General features: G+C 35.1%; 1 protein-coding gene across 1 annotated transcript in view; it reads left to right on the forward strand.

The window, feature by feature from the left end:
* Positions 1-22,507, forward strand: part of LOC150097850 (tyrosine-protein phosphatase 10D-like) — a 501,687-nt gene that overhangs the window by 177,928 nt on the left and 301,252 nt on the right. The window lies entirely within an intron of this gene.

Below are 22,507 nucleotides of genomic sequence, written 5' to 3' on the forward strand. Positions count from 1 at the left end.
CCTCAGTAAACAAAAGACACTTCTTAGAAAAACAAAGCAAAATATTTCAAGATGATCTGCTTCTCTATCAACATTATTAGTTCATTGGATTAGCTCTTCCCAATAGTTATTTACTGAACTACCAAATATATACAGTGGCAATTTATTATCGGTTAGTTATTTATACTTTGCAAATAAATCTCTTTCCCTTTCTCCATAAGTTTTTTTTTAATTATACCATCGTAAATTCACTTATGCAATAGGATCACATGCTATTTGCTTGACCAGCAACTTATAGGAGACACATATAATATCACAAAGTCAATTATTAATAATTTCTTTACCAGTAAAGAAAGTATTTCTGCTTGCACTTTCTTTTATATTTCCCATTCTCCTATGATTTATTAATGATGAATCACATATTTACACCTATGAATAATTCAGATGTACCAACCAAATATAGCATTCTCCTTCATTATGTTAGATTTGTTAGTCATCTTTGACATTGTTTCCCTCTTTACCAACATTCTGTATTCTGACACTGTTAATTTACTATATGATGATTACCCTCTTGATATTGTGAGGATTATGGAATTTGTTATAGATCCATAAAAACAAGATCCATAGACTGGTTGAAGGCATTGCCATGGATAGCCCTCTGTCTCCACCTTTGGCAGTCTATTTTTTGAACCATCTGGAAGATACCTTGTTCTCATACATTCATCCTCAACCCTCTCATTGGTTTTGTCATGTTGATGTTTTTGATGTTTGGCCTTGAAAATGAACTTACCATTTTCCTACAACAGATCAATAGCCTTCATCCACACATTCAATTCGCTATGAAAAAAGAAAAGGCTGGTAGTTTACCATTCTTGGACATCCTTCTTACATGCGCAGCCTCTGGTAATTTATCAACCAGTGTTTATCGAAAACCTACATTTATCAAGAGTCTGTTCATCACACCTCTCTAAAAATTTGTGTTATCAAGTATTTAATTAATAAAGCACATAATGTATGCTCCTCTCCTTCAAGCTTACAACAAGAACTTCTCACTAACAAAGCTTTAATGGAATTTAATGGTTACAACAATAATCAAATCCACCAGATAATCAACTCCTGTGTTCCAATACCTCAGGATTCTTCAACAGACTGCAGGGTTCCAATCCCTTGTATTTCTGGTATCTTTGAACCTATTGGTAGAATTTTGAACATGTATCAGCTTATTACCACATATTATTCTCATCTGTTATCATCTACAAAAGACAAATTGTCACCTCTGTCATTAGCTAGCATTTACCAGATACCTTGTGAATGTAATCTGAATTTGAAATTGTGAATGTAATACTTTGGGCAGACAGGTCGTTCTGTGGAAAAAAGAATTAATGACATCAATATTATATTGAATACATGAAACCTCAAAAGCTAGTCTGGCACAACATAATATTGGCACTAAACACAGTATCTGGTGGGATGAAGCTCATCTTCTCCATAAAAGCAGTTTTAAATACGAATGCCTTTTCAAAGAAAGTTGCAAAGCCCTTTTACATTGGCTAAATCTGAATCAGAATGATTATCTCTCTCTCTCTCTCTCCCAAAAGTTTGGAAAATTCTCATTTTATGTAACCATCAAATATAGTTTTAATTTTATTTGTTAATATTTTAATTTCTAGCACCTGGCAACCATTTTTAATTGGTAAACCAATTGTGGTATGGTTTATCTTTGATTTGCTTGTTTCTACACACTGATGATGTACTATTATTTTCAGTATGAAATATCTGCACTTTCATTTCATTAAAGTTAATTACTGTGGTTATCATGTAATTTCTTGTTTAAAGATTCTCCTTCATTATTGTTTTCAAATACTGCAGTCCCTCCTTATCTGCAGTCACCTCTTTTCTGAAAATATTAAATAGAAAATTCCAGAAATAAACAATTTATAATTACATAGGAAAAGTGAATACTAGATCGAACATTATTTTAAAGTCAAATGTTTGTAGAAATTGAAAATTTTGTAAGTTCCTCGACATCCCCCAGGATTGTATTCTCGTAAGATCTCAGGTCAACTTACGAAACTTTCAGAATTTCTACAAACATTCAGCTTTGAAACAATGTTGGATCTAGTATCCACTTTGCCTATGTAATTTTGCATTTCCCAAATGAAAAACCTTATGGCTCTTTCTTTTAGTAATAAACAATTCATCAGTTTTAAATCGTGCGCTGTTCTGAGTAACATGATGAAATCTCACCCAGGATGCAAATCACTCCTTTGTCCAGCATATCCATGCTGTACTGTACTGTATATGCTACCCATGATAGTCACGTAGTAGCCATCCGAAAATATTAAATGGAAAATTTCAGAAACAAACAATTCACAAGTTTTAAATTGCACACCATTCTGAGTAGTTCTTGATTATCAGACTGTTGCAGTATCACAGTTCTTGTGTTCAAGTAACCCTTGTTTTACTTAATAATGGCCCCGAAGCACAAGAGTAGTGATACTGGCAATTTGGATATGCCAAAGAGAATCCGTAAAGTGGCCTTTTAAGTGAAAAGGTTAAAGACTATGATAAAGTTTAATTTATTAAACCTTATCATAGGTATGTATGTATGTATATATATATATATATATATATAGGGTTCGATGCTATCCATGGGGGATCTTTGAACAGGTGCCCTGCATATTTGGGGGGGGGGGGCTACTATCTATATCCTAAAACAAACGCATTGTTCACTCCCTGTTACTACACTGATTTAGTTACAATTAAAGAACCATTACAATATGTAGTTTGTCTGCCAGAACCAATCATGAAATTTCCACTGGGCACAGACATTCAAAAATATATGTATCCACAGTAGCATTCAAACTATGGTCTAATTAGATAGAGAACAGAAATGGTATTCACTAAGCCAACCAGGCTAGAATTTGATTTCTTGTTCTTCCATAGTGATTGTGCTACATGAGGGATGTATTTTATACTGATTCTTTTAATGTAAATGTGTTAATAACAAGTTCATGTCGGGGGTGATTGTAGCTCACACATTGTCATCTTAACTATCTGATGGGACAAGAGAAAAAAGATGACAATGTGTGAGCTACAACCCCCCCCCCCCCCCCGACATGAACTTGTTATTAACACATTCACATTAAAAGAATCAGTATAAAATACATCCTTCATGTAGCACAATCACTATGGAAGAACAAGAAATCAAATTCTAGCCTGGTTGGCTTAGTGAATACCATTTCTGTTCTCTATCTAATTAGACCATAGTTTGAATGCTACTGTGGATACATATATTTTTGAATGTCTTAGGTGTGGTAGATGAATTTTACTGTCTAGTGTGTGTGTGTGTGAGAGAGAGCAAGCGAGAGATCTTTAGATCAGTTATTAGAGGCCAGTTCTCAGATCTATTGCTTCACCTACTAACAGCACCATTATATGATAAGTCTGCAACCTCTCATTCGTTGGATTCACATTTAAAGAAAAAAAAATGTGTATGTGTATTTAGTTGGGTATCTACCTAGATACTGAACGAACGAGGATTGACTGGCAATTTGGGATTTAGCCAACCAAATTTTATTCTTATTGACTTAAACCAAAATGTAAAATAATGGTACAACATGACAGAATTTCAGGCTGGCTAGGGCATCACCCAGTTGAACAAGGCCCACATTGTTTTCATCAGGGAACCAGGGCAAACAGCAAAAAGTCAGCTACTAGAACAAACCCCAACTCAACACTAGCAGAGATTAAGATTGGCACCATCAACATAAGAAGCATCATTTGAAAAGAAATGGAATTAGCAGAAGAATTGGATAAGTATCAGATCAACATAATAGGCATGACTGAAACAATGAATACAAAAACAGGTGAGATCTTTCTAAGCGGCAAATATAAGATGTTATGTTCAGGTAATAACAATCGGGGAAAAGAGGTAGTAGCCATAGACACTAAATATGAGGATAATCTTCTTGAATGGCAGGCAATATCAAGTAGAGTAATATGGGCTAATATTAGGGAACTGAACAATGAGACTTAATTGTGCTTATGGTCCCATTGAATGTTCTACTAAGGAAGAAGTGGAGGAATTTTTCAAGTCATTATAGAAGGCAGCTGACACAATGAAAAAGGTAATGTTGGTCCTTGTTGGAGATCTAAACAGCAGAGTATGAAATAATTACCAAACATAAGAATGGTTTGGGAAAATTTGGAGAAAAGAGCAAAGCTAATAATAATGGTAAGTGCCTGCTAGATTTCCTCCTTTCTGGATATGGACTAATTATAACCATAAAAGGTATTGGAGATGATAAAGGGGACATGAAAACTGAAGATAAAGACATTTTTGATGTATGGAGTAATTACTTTGAAGTATTGCTACAATGAAACAAGCAGTGATAGAATGGCGATAGAAAATACTCAACAGGAATGGCATCTGGAATATATATTTGTACTTGAAGTAGAAAAATCTATTACAACCTGAAACGTCGAAAGGCAGCTGGAGTAGATGATAAAAGTTATACGGTGACCACACTGCACAATTCAGAAGGCCTGGTTAGATGGTTGAATTCCAAGTAATTGGAGTAGAGTGCTCATAGTACCATCTATAAAAAAGGGAATAAAATTGAATATGAGAATTACAGAGGAATTTCTCTACTCGGCTTTCCTGATAAGATTTATGCATGCATTCTCAAAAACAGCTAAGAAAAATTGTGCAGGCGAAGCTTGGAGAAGAACAATGACCTCTGGTTCTCTCCCGATCTCCCACTATTTCCTGTAGAACCTCTCCAGCATTGATCCTATAACAACCCCATATTGTGAAGAATGTAATTGAAGAAATGAGTAAGTAATAGTGGACAAAATATGAATGCGAGTATGAAAGAAGTGGGCGAAACTTTTAGCAGCATGCATATGTGGAGTCTTTTGCAGAATAAAACATGAGATAAATTGACTTGAGAAATGATAGGCATATGATGCAGCAAATAAGAGAATCAAAGGAATTTCATTCCTTTGATTCTCTTATGATTCTCTTATGAACGAAATGGAAGAGAATGAAAGAGTGAGAAATTGGTAATAAGGAGTGAGTGTTTTGTGGGATATGATACGAGGTTACTTGATGAAAATAGAAACAAAGCATGTTTACCTGCAAAGATGAAGGACATCAATGAAGCGTTAGTATGCAGATAGAGAGACTTGATTGTTTTGGCAGGCACATATCATTTGAAAGTTGAGAAATATGCAAGTGAAAAAGGATATTGAGAGAGAGAAAGAGAAAAGATCGAGTCTGCAGCCATATTATGATAGAAATGAATTGAGAAGGACTATGATTGTGAATGAGTCAATGAGAAGTAAGGGTAATACATGTAGTTTATTGATGTTTGGAGTATATTTGATGGAAGAAAGGACTTATATATCTGCTAGATTGCATTTGAATGGTTTAGAGTTAGATGTTTGGAGAAGGTGTTGTTCAGGGAAACTAAAGCTATATATATATATATATATATATATATATATACATATATACACGAGAGTGGTCTGAAAAGTTCTCGGCCTTGACCATAGATGGCAAAGCTATCGGCAAGATTTTTTTTTTTTTTTTCTAAGTTGGTACATCTGTCAAAAGCATCCATGTGAAATTGCAAGTCATTGTATTAAGTAGTTTGTTTTATACAGCTGTCCGAACAAAAGTGTTGTCTGCATCCCTTGAATTGGATAAAATTGAGTATCATGCAGTTATAAAATTCTTTGTAAAAGAAGATTTAACGCAAAAAGAAATTCATTTGAAGTTCATAAATGTTTATGGGCACTCTTTTCCTTCATTTTCGACAATTAAGAAATGGGCTGCCAAGTTTAAACATGACCGTATTGAAGATAATCCACGTGAAGGACGTCCAACAAGTGTAAGAACACCAGAAATCATTGATCAAGTGCATGATATGGTATTGGATGGCTGACGAGTCAAAGTGCATTTCAAAAGAACGTGTTGGATATATTTTGCATGAAGAATTGCAAATGAAAAAGCTTTGCACAAGATGGGTGCCTTGCTTGCTTACAACAGATCAAAAATGCACTCGCATGAAAATCTCTGAACAGTGCTTGGAGTGTTTTAACAAAAATAAAACTGATTTTGTGCATTGATTTATTACTGTAGATGAGACTTGGATTGACCATTACACACCAGAATCCAAACAGCAGTCAAAACAGTGGACAGAAGCCAGTTGTTCAGTGCCAAAGAAGACAAAAGTCTGTTCCATCAGCAGGAAAGGTCATGGCATCGGTGTTTTGGGATGCTAAAGGCATTTTGTTTATTAATTATCTTGAAAAGGGTAAAACAATAACCAGGGAATATTATTCCGATCTTTTAACCAGACTAGATGAAAAAATTTGAGAAAAGAACCGATTTGTAGAAGAAAAAAATCATCTTTCATCAGGATAATGCACCTGCTCACAAAGGTGTTTGGCAATGGGAAAATTAAGGGATCTACACTATGAATTGTTGGGACATCTACCTATTCCTCAGATTTGGCTCTCTCTGACTTCTATCTCTTCCCAAAACTAAAACTCTTCCTCACTAGTCAGCGTTTTTCTTCAAATCAAGAGGTGATTGCAGCTGTAGTGGAATATTTTGCAGATATTACTGAGAACCGCTACAGGGATGGGATAATGATGCTGGAGCATCACTGGAATAAATGTATTAGTCTTAAGGGAGATTACGTTGAAAGAAAAAAAAAATTTGAAATTATAAATTTGTTTTTCATTGTTAGGCCGAGATCTTTTCAGACCACCTTGTCTGTGTGTGTGTGTGTGTTTGCTTACTTGGGAAATGGAGTAAAACCAAGTTTAAAATTGCTTGGTATCTTTAACATAATTTTACCCAAGGTAAAAATACTTTCTACATTTATATCTCCTCCAGAGATTTTTATTTAATAAGGTTAAAACATCTTATGGTAACTTGTTTTGGTAAAATAGTTACAAGCTCTGTATTACTAAATCTTGGTATTCTAGCCTGGCTCCCACTGATGAGACCTCAATAAAGGTCGAAACCAGTCTGGGTAGTGGCCCCTTGCCTTTAATACAAAACATCATACATCCCCTTCTTGGAGATGTGTTTTGGCATTAAGGGTAAATATTAAGATTAGTGATCGGAGCTTGCCCCACCTTTACCACGAGTTGCCCTGATCCTGCACTACCTGTAGGATCAGTTAGACTTGCATCAATTGCAGGCGCAAACTTGACTTTTTGTCTGTTTGTTTACTTGGGAAATGGAGTAAAACCAAGTTTAAAATTGTTTGGTATCTTTAACATATATATATATATATATACAAATGGAAAGAGATATCAGAAGTAAAACATGAAGAGTTTGGGGCATTGGTTAGATATACTGCTGAAAATCATTGACATCAGAAATTTTTTTATGCAACAGATGTCTACATTTATGTAATAGCTCACCATAAAAAGAAAAGAATTCATTAACAAGTCATAATCGAAGAGATATGTCAGTTTAGATTAAAATTTTCCCCCTTTTAGAGGCTAAGCAAGGGTTTATTAATTCCATCAGTGAAGTAATCAATAGCAATCTCCTGTTTACGTTGAAACTTTTTTCGGATTTACATTTAGTAAGTTATAAATTCATAAACAGCGATTTATAAATGGACTTAAGTTATTAATTGAAGATTTATTTTTTTTATTTTATCTTACAAAATCATTTTTAAACTCCTATTTTGCATAACAGACAACATGACAGCTGTGTAAGTGAAATAGTTAAAACTTATTTTAATATTGGAGCTGATGTCTCATCATTGGTATATTTGTGATTATTAAAACATAGTTAATATTAAAAATAGTTATGATCATGCCCATCTTACCACATGGTAATATCAGAATGAACAAAAGGATATATGTACTATAATAAATTTAGTTTAATCCTTTATCCAAGTGTGAGCAAACAAAGTTTGCACCTGAAAATATCTTCAGGACTGGGGTAAGGTAGTACAACACTGGTCAACTCGCAGCAAAGGTGGAGCAAGCTGACATCACTCCTATCTCAATATCTCCCATAATGCAAAACACATCTCCTTACAGATATGTGTAATGTTATGCATTAGGGGAAGGGCCACTACCCAGACTAGTTTCGACCTTTATTGAGGTCTCTTCAGTGGGAGCCAGGCCCAGAGGTGGAGATACCAGGCAGAAGCAATGGCAGGTCATCTTTACCTATAGGAGCTGCCAAGCAGTGTGCCACCATTTTATTAAATTACTCTGGATTTAGAGAAAGATGTTGAAAGTTTATTTTTCACTTGGTTAAACTATAATAAATTTAGTTTAGTCCTTTATCCAAGTGTGAGCAAATAAAGTTTGCACCTGAAAATATCTTCAGGACTGGGGTAAGGTAGTACTAATACAACACTGGTCTGCTGCGAGTTGACCAGTGTTGTACTAGTACTACCTTACCCCAGTCCTGAAGATATTTTCAGCCGTAAACTTTGTTTGCTCACACTTGGATAAAGGATTAAACTAAATTTATTATAGTCTAACCAAGTGAAAAATAAACTTTCAACAGGATATATGTACCTTTTGGATTTTATGGTGCATGACCAGAAGACTAACATTGAGCTACATACATGATTTGGCTTAATTCATTGCATAGTATTGATATGCAGAAAGAATTGAATAGATAACATACAGGGTAATTGGTGATACACGATAAAGTTATGCACATAAGTGTTTCAATTCTAATTATTCGTTTCACTTATAGATGGCACCCTAGGATTATTGGCCACTGTAATGTAATCTATAGGCCACATGTCAGGTATTGGGCATCCATTGCATATTTTTGTTTATAAAGAAAGCGTAATAGTACTTTCCCAGAAGCATGAGTTGTTATTTTGGAATGTTATTCTGCTTGTCATTCTTATGCAAATATTGTGGAGGAGTTTTGTCAGAATATATCCTGTCTCTGTTGTTCCTCAAAATTCGATGTGATAATTGAAGCTAATGTCTTTGATGTGAAGTTATTAGCTTCTTTATATGAGTTGCCCCAGTCCTGAGAATTGTTCGGGCATACACTTGGATTAAACCAAGTATATAATTTCTTGGTATCTTTAATTTATAGCACAATGAGTGCAGGCTGAGCAATTGTCATGGGAGATTTCAGCTATGGTGATAGAGATTGGAAGGAGGAAAGCACACATGGCAAAATGGAAATGGAATTTATACAAGTTACTAAGGGATAATTACCTGAAACAGCACATGATTGAAGGGACCAGGTTTTGAAAGTGTTGGATCTGGTAATAGCATCAAAAGATTTATCTATAACTGGAGTAGCAACTCTACCTCCTATTGGGGAAAGTGACCATGCAGTCTTGTCCTGGGAGGTTGCTCAACTTGTGGAAATTTCATACAGTAAAGGGTTTATGCAGAACTACAAAGCTGGTGATTATGATCTACTTAGGAGGCAACTTGGAGGAGTGCCATGACATGAGAAACTACATGGAATGAATGTCATTAGTGAGTGGGAAGCAGTGTCAGAGTGTATACCCATGGTCTGGAGGATAAACCGAGTAAGGATTAATCTAACAGACAAGCTTAGGTGTTGAACATTATTCATAACTTATTTTAATAGTATTAACAACACTTAACAAACTATTTTATATATAAAAAAAGATGTTTATTAACTGGCTTATATTTGCTGAATTTCAAATCAGCATCTTCAGAGCACAAAGCAGCATGTTATAGTTTACAGATGATGATGAGTAAGTGAAACAGTTCAAATTGTAACATACAAAAGATCTAAAGTTCTAATTTAGTGCCTTCTAATGTTGTAAAAAATAAGTATTACAGCTATGTAGGAATCGATCTTAAGATAGTAATCTCCCAAAATTTGGGCAAATTAATGCAACCATATTTGTTCAAGTTAGGAGAATTGTTCATAGCCATGGCTGACTCTAAAAATAATCTTTCTGATCTGTAACAACTCCTAAATAGTACATTAGTTTTCTTCCATCTAATCCTGTGTGAAGAGGTGTCCAAAGCATGGTCTGCCAATTCTACCCTTGCCATAATAATGGTAGCGAATGTATTTTTTATGTTCTCCAAGGCGGATGTTAACAGATCTTCCTGTCTTCCCATAGTAGGCCAAGTCACAAGTAACTCCATACACTCCAGAATACGCTAGAGGTTGAAGTTTATCCTTAGGAGAGCAGATCAGAGTTGCAATTTAACATGCAGTTTGAATGTGGTGCGTTAGCCATGTTTTATTAGTACTTGGACTATCTTTTCTGATATACTCTGACATAGGGAATAGGAATAGTAATGTTTTGTTACTCTCTGTTAGAGGAGGGAGAAGAAATAAGGCTATGTAGTATTTTATCTATTTTGTAGGAATTATAGCCATTCACCAAGAAAGTATGGCACAGATATTTAAGCTCTCTAGAAAGAGCTGTATCATTAGAACAAATTACGGGTTCTGTTTGTAAGTGTTTTTAAAATACCATACTATTGGGCTGTATGATGATGTAATTGTTTATGTAGACATCTTCCTGTGTGTTTTGTCTTTCTGTAAATGGAAAAAGATAGTGATCCATCTGAGAGGTGGGTGACTAATCTGTCAAGAAAAGACAAACAGTTATTAAATTCTTTTTCTACTGTGAAGTGAATTTTGGGATGTTGGCAGTTTAGGTAGGTGACAAAAGCATCCAAAGCGTCTTGTCCAAGAGGGCCAAATGGCAAACACATCATCAACAAAGCGTAACCACACTAGGGCTTGTATGTAGCTGTGGTAAGTATTTTGTTTTCAAAGTGTTCCATGTAAAAGTTTGCTAAGGGGGGGGGGGGGACCATAGCAGTACCATTAATCTGTTTGTAGATTTTTTCTTCCAATGTAAAGTAACTGGCATACATAATAATTTTGAATAATTCAAAGATATCAGTGGGAAATTTAGACTTTATTAAATCATGAGTGTCTCTTAGTGGTACATTAATAAATAAAGAAGTAACATCAAAAATAACCATTGTCTGAATTTTTAAGGATATGATTTTTAACTAATGATTTGAAATGGGCTGAATTTTTTACAAAAGTAGAGGAGTTGTCAGTAGTGGGGGGGGGGGGGGGGGGGCAAGGGACTTGGCTAACTGTTAGGCAAGTTTATAAGTAGGACTGTCTATGCTATTAACTATAAGGCGTAGGGAAATATTAGATTTGTGGATTTTTGGTACGCGATAAAAGAGAGATGGTTTAAGATGAACAGGTTTTATTTTGTTGATGATTTCTTCGGGCCAAGAAGTTACTTTTTTTTTTCAATAATTTGTGGACTTTTTTCCTTTGAGACGTTGTGAAACTTTGAACTATAATTAGTAGTATAATTATAAGTAGAACTGTCACATAGGAGATCTTACATTTTTTTTGTTTTAATCCTCTTGATCCATAATTACTGTTGCATTACTCTTATCAGCTATAGTAATAACAATATTTTTATATCTATGCAATGTTTTTAATGCAGCTATTTCATTCTGTGGTATATTACTTTTATTATTTCTACTTACCAAATTATAGATCAAGAAGACATATTACAATTGAGGGGATATGATAGAAACTTATAAGTAACTAAAGGAATTCTATAAGATTGACACAGAAGAGATTTTTCAGTATATGGAGTAGGGGGAAAACAAGGGGTCACACTTGGAAGTTGTCTAAGAGTGTGGTTAGTAAGGGTGTGTAGACTAGGTTCTTTAGTTGGAGAGTGGTAAATGAGGGGAATGGATTGCCAGAGGTGGTTGTGAGAACCCCAACAGTGAATCAGTTTAAGAAGCTGTATGATAGGTATTGTGTTAATGGAAATTAATAAATGGAAATGCAGTCAAAATGAGTCTTTTGACTCCATGGAGTACCCATATAAATAATGATAATGATAAAGTGACTGCAGTACATGACGTATTGCATCGCACCTTCAAAGAGTCTTAGAAAACTCTCTGCAGAGATAGGTGTGCCATAAGGCAGTATTTGGAGAGACCAAACAATTAAAGCTTCATCCATACCGTGTTCACTCAGTTCAGGAATTGAAGCCAGTGGCTTCAATTCCTGAACTGAGTGAAAAAGCATGTTGTGTACTGTAGGTGGTTTCAATAATTTGTTGAAGAAAATGGAGTTCGTGAGCTGGATAGTGTTTTCTTCAGGATAGTGTTATGCTTAAAAATTTAAAGAAACCTGTTAAATTCTAATCAAACACTATAATATCTACAATGATGATGATGACCCCAAAAATCTCAAGAATATGGAAGGCACATATTCAATCCACTTATCTTGTGTTTCAAAAAGGTCACAAATTAGGATCCTTTAGTGTTACAATTGATCAGCATTCATTTTAGACAAATTATGGACTCTACAACCATGTTATAAATGACAATTTTAATTTCCTGACGTTTCGACCTTCATATTAAGGTCATCATCTGGAGTATATATACAGACAAATTACATTTCACACAGTATGCTAAAGAGACAATGATTTGATCATTGGTTATTCTACTGCAGTGACCTCTAGTGAAAATAAATAAAAAATAAAATAAATAAATTTTATTTTATTTTTCTTTATTTTATTTTATTTTCACTAGAGGTCATGTCAGAAGAATAACCATTGATCAAATCATTGTCTTTTTAGAATACTGTGTGAAATGTAATTTAGCTTGTCTTTGTATATATATGTGTATATTCCAGATGATGACCTTAATATGAAGGTCTAAATGTTGGGAAATTAAAATAGTTATTTATAACATGGTTGTAGCGTCCATAATTTGTCTAAAATGAATAGTCACAAATTAGGACTGTGCATCTCGAGAAGTCTCTCACAAAAATAATTTTGACAACCTGATCTTGTATGTCAGATCTTGTATTTCACCTGTGTGAAATGTAATTTAGCTTGTCTTTGTATATATACGTGTATATTCCAGATGATGACCTTAATATGGGGGTGCTTAAGGGTCAAAGCTGTATAACTGAGAGGAGACCTCCACATAGCCTTTAAAGAAATGCGGAGAACCGACCAGGCTTCTGACCTAATGTCCAATTCTCACCTTCTCGTGGTGCACCCTGTTGGGTATCTACTTTGATACTGAACAAACGAGGATTGGCTGGCAATTTGGGATTTAGCTGACCAAATTGTATTCTTATTGGTTAAACCAAAATAAAATATAATGGTACAGCATGACAAAATTTCATGCCGGCTTGGGCGTCACCCAGTTAAACAAGGCCCCTGTTGTTTTCGCCAGGGAACCAGGGATTTCTTCCGACTGCCACACACAAAAAAATCAAGTTCCTTCCAACTTGAATATTTACCGGCCAGTTTATAAAAACTTACAGTTTCAAGATTTCCTTTTTATTCTTTACTTGTTCCTGCTTGAAACCTATTATTTTCACTATTCCCTTTTCGGAATACATTATGAAATTTCCTTCTGAATGCCGCACAAAAAAAATCAAGTTCCTTCCAACTTGAATATTCCTCGGCCAGTTTATAAAAAACTTCCGAAGGCTCTCTTGTTTACAACTGTAACTTGGATACGCAACGCTTTCCTTGTCAGCTGTCAATCACACATCAAGTTCTCTCCGGGAGTATGCGCACTCCACAAAAGTCAGAAACTACGCACTGCAATAAAATGGCTGACTCGCTGTATCCATCAGCGCTAAGAAAAAGTCTTTCACAAACACAAAATTCAACATTTTAAAATACAACAAACTTTCTTATAAGTAACACAAATAATCAGTTTAGTAAGTACTTCAATATTTTTACTTCTTTACATGTTACTTCTAATATAACATTTTCATAACGAGCACATCACAAGTGCAAACACTGCGTGTATGAAAACAAAAACTAACAAGCATAATTAATACGTAAAAATATTCAGAATTGTTAATATGATTATTTTTACACAGAGACAAGTGTAAAAAAGCTAAACAGTGTGTAAAACCAGCTAAACAAAAGTCATCAGAGGACTTTGGCAAGAATATAGAAAATAAATATCAAGAAGGTGGCAAAATATTCTGGAGGTTGTTGAAGAAGCTTAGGAATGGAGGAAAGAGTGCTGTAAAAGGAGTTAGAGATGATAAAGGTGACATGAAAACAGGAGAAAAAGATATCCTTGAAGTATGGAGTAATTACTTTGAAAAACTGCTAAATGAAACAAGCAGTGATGACAGCACAGTGGTAAAAAACACTGACCAGGCATGTAGTCAGGAATACATATCCATACTTGAAGTAGAAAAGCCATCAAAGGCTTGAAATGTGGAAAGGCAGCAGGAGCAGATGATATTCGACCAGAAATACTGTGAAGTATGGTGGTATAAAAGTCTTACAGTGGCTGCACTGCAAAGTTCAGAAAGCCTGGACAGAGGGACGAATTCCCGATGATTGGAGTAGAGCTCTCGTAGTACCCATATATAAAAAGGGAAATAAAACTACATGTGAGAATTACAGAGGTATTTCCCTACTGAGTGTTCCTGGCAAGATCTATGCAAGTATACTTGAGAAACGGTTGAGAAGAATCGTGGAAGAAAAGCTTGGTGAAGAACAAGCTGGATTCAGGCCAAATAGAGGCTGTCAGGATCAGATCTTCACTTTAATGACAAATAGTGGAGAAATCATGGGAATATAACAAAGATCTGTATTTATGTTTTGTCGATCTGGAAAAGGCATATGATAAGGTGCCAGGAGAGAAGCTATTCAATACGCTGCAGTTATATGGTGTCAATGGGGCATTATATCAAGCAATACTTAGTCTTTATTTGAGTTGTAAGTCAGGAGTTAGAATTGAAGGAAGTACAGGAAGATGGTTTAATGTTAATCTGGTGTGAGACAAGGATGTACGTTATACTCTCTGTTATTCATTATCTATATGGATCATATTATGAAGGAATGTGGTATTAAACCTGATATCAAAATTGGAGATGTTAATGTCAGTTCTTTGCTTTATGCAGATGATGTTATACTTCTAAATAAATCTGCTACAAGTCTGCAAGATTCTCTGACTAAATTGAATAGCTGTTGTAATAGATATGGTATAAAGGTCAGCAATAAAAAGACAAAGACAATGAAAATAGGCAGAATCATTGAAAATGTCAACTGTGTTGTGAATGGAGAACCTGTGGAACAAGTAAAACATTTCAGCTACTTAGGCACGATTTTTACTGAAGATGGTAAATTAAATATAGAAATAGACAACAGAATCAGCAAAGCTGGTATGGTGGGAAGTCAATTGAATAAATTCATATGGAATAAGAGAGAAATTAGTTGGAACACTAAATTAGCTGTATACAAGACAGTGTTCAAAGCAGTTTTAACTAATGGATCTGAGAGCTGGGTCAGAAGTAAAACACTTGACCAAAGACTAGAGACCGCAGATATGAGAGTCATGAGAAAGATTAGAGGCGTGAACAGATGGCATCAATGGCAATATCATATTAAAAATGAGGATATTAGGAAAGAACTTGACATTGTCAGCATCCAGGAATTCGTTAGCAGAGCTAATCTCAGGTGGTATGGTCACTTAAATAGAATGGGAGAGGAAAGATTAGCAAAACAAGTGTTCTCTGCCAGGTTGGCAGGAAAATGACCCAGAGGAAGACCAAGATATAGGTGGATTGATACGGTACAAAGTGCCTTAGACGATAGAAATATAAGATCTGATAATGTTGGAGTCTTGACAAGTAACACACTGATTTGGAGGAAAATTGTAGATAGGAAGTTAGTAATGATGTAATTTTTTCATGTAGTACTGTCATATCCTGTACACCCCTTGAGGGTACATGGCAGGAATTTGATGATGACCTTAATATGAAGGTCTTAACGTCGGGAAATTAAAATAGTTATTTATAACATGGTTGTAGAGTCCATAATTTGTCTAAAATGAATAGTCACAAATTAGGACTGTGCATCTCGAGAAGTCTCTCACAAAAATAATTTTGACAACCTGATCTTGTATGTCAAATATTGATTAATTTATCTCTAATGCCATTGGTGTTTAGTCCTTGGATATGTCTTTGGATTTAGTTGTTGACAGTGAGTCTGTGGAAACTCATGTAATAATAATGTGACTGAAAATTATCTTTAGCCATGTTAAAAATAGAATTCTTGTCTTTGATGTAGCGTTTTTTTCCCAGATGCTCTGGCCTACGTTGTGGATTATAATGTAACATGTCTCTTTGTGTATATGTGTGTATGTGTACTCTAGATGAAGATCAAAACATATTGGTTTATATTAAATATTAAATCCAAGTTATTATTCTAAAACAGTAGTAGTCTCCATAATTTTACGACATTGAAAGCAGTTTTTAAGTGATTAGATTTGCTTGCTTTTCATTGCTAACCAAAAGATTTGGAGTAAAGCAGCGCTCAAAATGTAAGTGGCATATAAACATTTCTCATATGAGAAACTTACTGTGTTAGATTGTCCCTGAAATTCATCTAACAGCATGCAGGGTTATGTAAGGAATATTGTCAAGGTCATGCTTGGCTTAGTCTAGGCATTTCCTATCTGGAAGTCATATTCACAAGTCTTGAAACTCTATATTTTATGCTACTACTCTTTAAGTTTTTTGACATCATCATTGAAAGATATCACAGTAAACAATAGCAGCACTGTCTTCAGAAATTTGTGTAGATCACACCTGTTTTTCAAATGAAATAGCCCTATTTTATTGTAGCACACTGGACAGTTCCCTGAACTACAAACAGGAAACAGTGGCAGTTTCAGAGAAGGTGATTAATCATGTAATTGTTATGCTCTTCAAACATATCAGTAACCAATAAATGGGAGATGTTGGTTACTGGGAAAACTGAGCTTTTAAGTAGCTCAGAATAGACAGTTTATCAGTTCTTTACCCATGCTAACAAGTGTATGAGTGACTTCTGGAATTTTTACAAAATGGTTATTACATTGGAAGTCAAGAACTTTACATGACTTCCAAACTGTATCATGTAAAAGGGTTAACTTTTACACTGAATAAATTCCTCAAACATAATTAATGGGCTTATATGTTTATATATATAAACAGTGTTATATATGTTTATATATAACAAGTTTATATACTTGTTTAGCACATACATTTGGTAGTATGGAATTTAGCATGAAGATGGAGGTAACACGTGTGGCTAGCTGTTGAAAAAAAAAAAAAAAGTTAAGTATTAGTAGTAAGGAAAGATATTATTGTGCTTATTTCATTGCCAATACTGGTTTTTAAGTTTGAGCTATTCAAATTGCCAATTTTTTTTTTTTTGTACATTTGTGTGGTATTTTGTTAGGATTTTATTGTCTTAGTATCGTATCCAACTATATCAAATGTATTTGACATGGCAGCCGCCAGTTTCCCACCATTTAATGACTGCATTATTTGTAGCATAGTTGATTATTTTGTCACTTGCTACAGCAGTATGTATACATTCTGTTGTTTAAAATGTGGCAGGTGCAAGATGGGAATGTGTATGTGTGCATGAAATGTAGGCAGTGGGAGGTGCTAGGAGACATAAGTATCTCAATCTCAGGATTTAATGGCAACAGAGATAGTGCTTCAGAAATGGGCAAACTTCAGTTTGTAGATACCAGTAATGTGTGAGGGTGAGGAGAATATTAAAACTGTGCACATGGATTTAACCTTGGGCAGTGTAGAAGACTGAGATGGTTTTTCTGATGGCCATGATTATGTATGTGTGAATGTAAATTGAAAGCAGAATGTGTGAAAAGAGAACTGCTGACATTGGAGATTGAAGAAATAAAGATTGAGTTGAGGAGAATGAATGAAGATATTAGGAGGATAGATAGGTTGGCTAATGTGAGAAGAACAAGGAAATTAGCTTGCATGGCTAATTTCCTTTCATAATCCGTTTTTGCTTTTCTTACCACACTCGTTACCCTTCTGGCCTGCGCTTTATACCGTTCATGTGCCTGCAGGTCACCTTTCTCCTTAAATTCCTTCCACAGTTGTTTCTTTTTTTGCAACTCAAGTTTAATGGTGTTATTCATCCATTTAACCCTTACTTGATTTACTATTTGGACTCTAGGTATGCAGTCAGATAACCTCCTGCAAATGCTCCCTGACCACATCCCATACCCTATCAACATCCAGTCCTTACAGTTTTACATGCCATGGCACTGAACCAAGCAATCTCCTAAGCTTGTCATACTTGCCAGCATGGTAATTCCATACGTATCTTGTCTTAATCAAAAATTTCACACATTTAGCCACCTCCTAGGTCAAGACCCTATGATCTTGACCTAGGAGGTGGCTTCAGAAATGGGCATGACCATGTTTCACCAATAGGTGGCAACATGGTCATATTCATTACAGTCAAATTCTCAGATGCTATTACTAGGGCAAGCACTCTCGAACCCCTGGTATTTTCCATTACATGCTGTCTCAGATAGTTATCCCTCGTTAATTGGATAAAATCCAGTTCCTTCCTCACATGTGTCTTCTCCTCCTTCCAATCAATGTTACCATAGTTGAAATCTCCCATAATAATTACCCTCCTTGCACCCATTTCATCAATTTGCCTATGCATACTATCGTCACCATCTATTCCATCACCTGGTCTATAGCAGCACCAACTGTACATTTTGTTCCGTTAGTCTCGATCTCACACCAAATAGCCTCAAATGAGCTCTTTTCATTATCCTGCAATACAACTTCTATTCTCCTTGGTTGCAGCTCATCAGCTATCATCAATAACACTCCTCCCCCCCATTTTATTCTCTCTGTCCCTCCTGAACATATCATCTTCTATCAGCCATGTTTCACTAATGCCAATAACCTGTGGCCAGGAATAGCCAACCAAGGCCAAAAATTCTTCCTTCTTGTTCCTAATACTCCTGGCATTAGTATACATGAAATGCAGAGGTCCATTTGTCCTACCCCAATCTTGATGCGTTATACTAACTATCCCATTCTGATTTCTTGTCCTTCGTACTGGCTAGGGTACATTATAAGCATTCTTACACTCAACTGCCTCACTGATGTCTGCATATCCATTTCCTCCCCTCCTTAATAGTTCAAGTTTCCCTGATTTTGCACATCCACTCTCACTTCACTCAGCAACACTTTTTCCAGTCTTTGCACAGCAAATCCATTCAAATGTAAGCCATCCATCTTGTACAAATCCTTTCGCCCATCAAACTCACTCCACACATCAATGAACTCCACACCGTCTGCATAACCTACGCATAAAGTCATTTGCCTTCTAAACTCTTCTCTGTCATACCGGGACAACAGACTCACTATCCTAACTCTGTCACTCTTTTCCTTCGCAACCTCTAATAATTCCTTCACGTCCTCTCTCATTTCAAATTTATCTCCTTTCAAATCATTCATTCCTGCTATGACTATCATTTCTTTCACCCTCTGTTTCTGCACTTTAATACTCTCACTTACATCCTTAATTTTCACACCCGGTAAGTGCTATTTAGTTAAACTCTCATCTGTTACATCTCTTACTAATGAGTCACCGTACAACACTCTTTCCTTCATTACTGAATTAAAAACTTTATGACACAGAGCATACAGTATATCAATTATAAGAAATAAAGAACTGCACTACCTAAAGCAGAATCCTGCACTCAATGGTTAGGAACCTAAGACGATCAGAAAAATTCTTAATACATCTCCTGCAATTCCCTTACTTAAACAAGATTTCAAGAATGCAGTCACACTGCCTTACATCAAGAAATCAGGTCTTATGAATTACAAAATTTGCCTGGTTTTAATTGCTTATTTTTATTAAATTCTTCATTTACATCATAATGTGGTCTTAATACTGAGACCCCCAATATTTGGAATGCATCCTCTTCTTTCACTTCTAACTCTTCATCACTCATTATCCTTCTAGGAATGTAGCTTGCTGTACCAGGATGAAATACTCTAATAAAGTGATCATTAAATAATTCAACTATGTAATCGGCTATGGTCAATAGTTTCTGTGGTTTAGCAGTTCTGTGGGTAGTTTTTGGTATTAAGACCACATTATGATGTAAATGAAGAGTTTAATAAAAATAAGCAATTAAAACCCAACAAGTTTTGTAATTTGTAAGACTTGATTCTTGATATAAGGCAGCATAATTGTATCCTTGAAATCTTTATTAAGTAAAGGAGTTGCAGGAGATGTATTAAAAATTTTTCTGATATTGAGTGCAGAATTCTGTTTCGGGTAGTGCAGTTCTTTATTCTTTTTAATTGATGTGCTTGATATACTGTATGTTCTGTGTCATAAAGTTTTAATTATGCCTATCTTTTGTAATGGATGGTAGTGTGAAATAGCATTTAAAACTCTTCCTGTTGTGGTAGGTTTTCTGTATACGGAAAAGGATAACTTTTTTTTCCTCTTTGTTTACTTCGACAAGGATATCAAGGAACCAAAATTTTTTTTGCTGTTCTAGTTCAAGAGTGAATTTTATATTGGGATGTAAATTGTTCAGATAATCTTTGAAAGTAATTAACTCATCTGCTGTTCCTGACCAAATAATGAAAATATCATCTATGTGACACAGTCAATTTTTTTTTTTTTTTTTCCTGACAGCTTTTTATTGCATTAGTTTCAAAATTTTACATAAACAGGTTGGCTAAGATAGAAGAAGGGGGGGGGGGGAAACTGAAGGCAAGTCCTATTTTTTGTTCCCAATATTTGTCTTCCAATATGAAAAAAACGTTTTCCATACATTGTTTGAATAGTCCTACAGTGTCCAGTGGGAAAAGATTTACAAGTAGATCCACTGTGTGATTTCATTTAATTTTACATCAAGTATGGTTTGCTTTCATCAAAAATTTAACTGCCACTCACCTAGGATTATGACATGCGTGATACCACAAAACGTGATAGCAACAACTTTCAAAATTACAACACACATATAGTAACAAATTTACTGTTTGTAAATTTGTTTTTCAATTATATGTAACAGTTGTGAAGTTATTAAAACATCTAATATGTGCAATTGTTAATAGGCTTTTGTTGTATAAAACTTTTCTGTACCAATATCCCTGATAATGTAAGTCTTATGACTTACGAAACTTGTCGGGTTTTAATTGCTTATTTTTTATTAAACTCTTTATTTACATCATAATGTGGTCTCAATATCAATAACTGCCCACAAATCTGGTAACCTTTTACAATAGAGTAACAAGAGCAATTGATAAAGGTAAGCATACATTTTTTTTTTTTTTTTTTTTTGTCCAAAGGTATTGGACAGGGTACCACATGAAAAGTTGATTTTTAAGTGGTAACATATGGATTTGGATATCATGTTAGTGAATTGGACTGATGATTGGCTCTGTAGTAGATATCTCAGAGAGTTGTATACGAGGAGTAGGAAGATTACAAGTGGAGTTCGACAGGATTCAGTACTGGGACAATTGCTGTTCAATCTTTATGTCAATGATATTGTCACACAACTACAGGGAGATGTTTAGTTGTTTGCAGATGATATGATGCTTGGGAAGTTTATTAGTAATAGTGCTGATGTTTTGACTCTTCAAGAGGATTTGAATAGGCTGGAATGGTGTACCAGAAAATGGGTATGTCATTTTAATGCAACTAAATGTAAGATTTTAAAATTTGGTATCTACAGATGGGATACTTCATACTCACTTTGTGGGGTTATACTAGAAGAAGTGGAGGAAGCAAGAGATCTTATGTTAATTGTGGTAGAGATTTGAAGTTCTGAGGACATATTGCTAAGGTTTTTTTTTTTTTTTTTGAAGACATTTCAGAGATTTCCTGCAATGTTGAGGAGGACATTGACCACAAGAGATAAAAGTGTGGTGGTCCTCCACACCATTCTCCTTGATCACTGGAGAGGGTGCAGAGACAGATTGCAAAATTGATATTTTGGCTGTGCAGTGTTTATTGTGAAGACAGACTGAGGGCACACAGACTGCAAAATTTGGTGGATAGAAGACAAAAGGGGAATATGATCGAGACATTTAAGCTATTGAAGAGTTAACACTGAGGAGATTTTTCATATGTCAGAACAAGGGGAAGGACCTAGCACAAGGGGCCATCTGTGGAAGTTGCAAAAGGGAATTGTGAGTAAAAGGGTAAGAAGTAGTTTTTTGCATGGAAAGTGGTAGGAGCATGGAATGCATTACCTGAGAGGATGGTGAATGTGAAAATAGTGGATGAGTGTAAGGAGTGGTATGATAGACTTTGTGTTGACCTCCTGCTATGAGTTTTGTGACTCTGTGGAGGTCAGGAAAATAATAAAGTACAAGCCATTAGGAAAAAGAAACCAGGACGTCCTGTTAAACGATTCAACGATGACTTCTAAGGCCGGAACAGGCCATGCTAGGCCTAAATCCTTGATACGCATGATGATGATATATATATATTTTTTTAAATCTGTACTATTTGTTTCAGAATTCATTTTTATTTTTTTTTGTTTTCCTGTACACAGTAGTTCATCTTTCTATAAAACCTTTCATAACTGGGGCAGCCACTGAATTGTGCCAAAGTGTTCTAGTCCTGATTTGTCCCAGTTAATCAAATTTCACTATCTATATGTATAT

This window comes from Typopeltis vanoorti, chromosome 16 (assembly GCF_054136105.1).
Source record: "Typopeltis vanoorti isolate ZY-2024b chromosome 16, IOZ_Tvanoo_1.0, whole genome shotgun sequence".
Lineage (NCBI taxonomy): Eukaryota > Metazoa > Arthropoda > Arachnida > Uropygi > Thelyphonidae > Typopeltis > Typopeltis vanoorti.